Below are 454 nucleotides of genomic sequence, written 5' to 3'. Positions count from 1 at the left end.
GGGTGCTGCTCACATGTAGCCTCCCCTGCCCCAGTGGGTGAGGGCCCACGACTAACTGCACAGACCGGCCAACCGCAGACCAGGCGGGAAAGTGAAAATAAACGCTGGCTGGCATCCGAGTTTCTGTTTCCTGTCACACAAATGCCTTATCGTCCCCTGGGCCATGTGTGCAGTGGGGTCACCTGGGCTGCTTTTGATTTTCTTAAGGAATAACATTTACATAACGAGTGTATGAACTGTATCAAAAAATTGTCAGTGCCCAGCTCGACAATTTTATACATTCGCCACTCAAATCAAAATCAAGGTCATTCCCAGCCTCCCAGAGGGTTTCTTTACACCCTTTCCCACCCACCCCCCAGCAGAGGTAACCACTGCTCTGCCTTCTAGAAATAGCAGCTGGCTGTGCCTGTTCTTGAATTGTGTACAAAGCAAGCAGTCACACGGTATGAGTCTT

This window comes from Physeter macrocephalus, chromosome 14 (genome assembly GCF_002837175.3).
Source record: "Physeter macrocephalus isolate SW-GA chromosome 14, ASM283717v5, whole genome shotgun sequence".
NCBI classification, from domain to species: Eukaryota; Metazoa; Chordata; class Mammalia; order Artiodactyla; family Physeteridae; genus Physeter; species Physeter macrocephalus.
Note: the sequence above shows the minus strand (reverse complement) of the source record.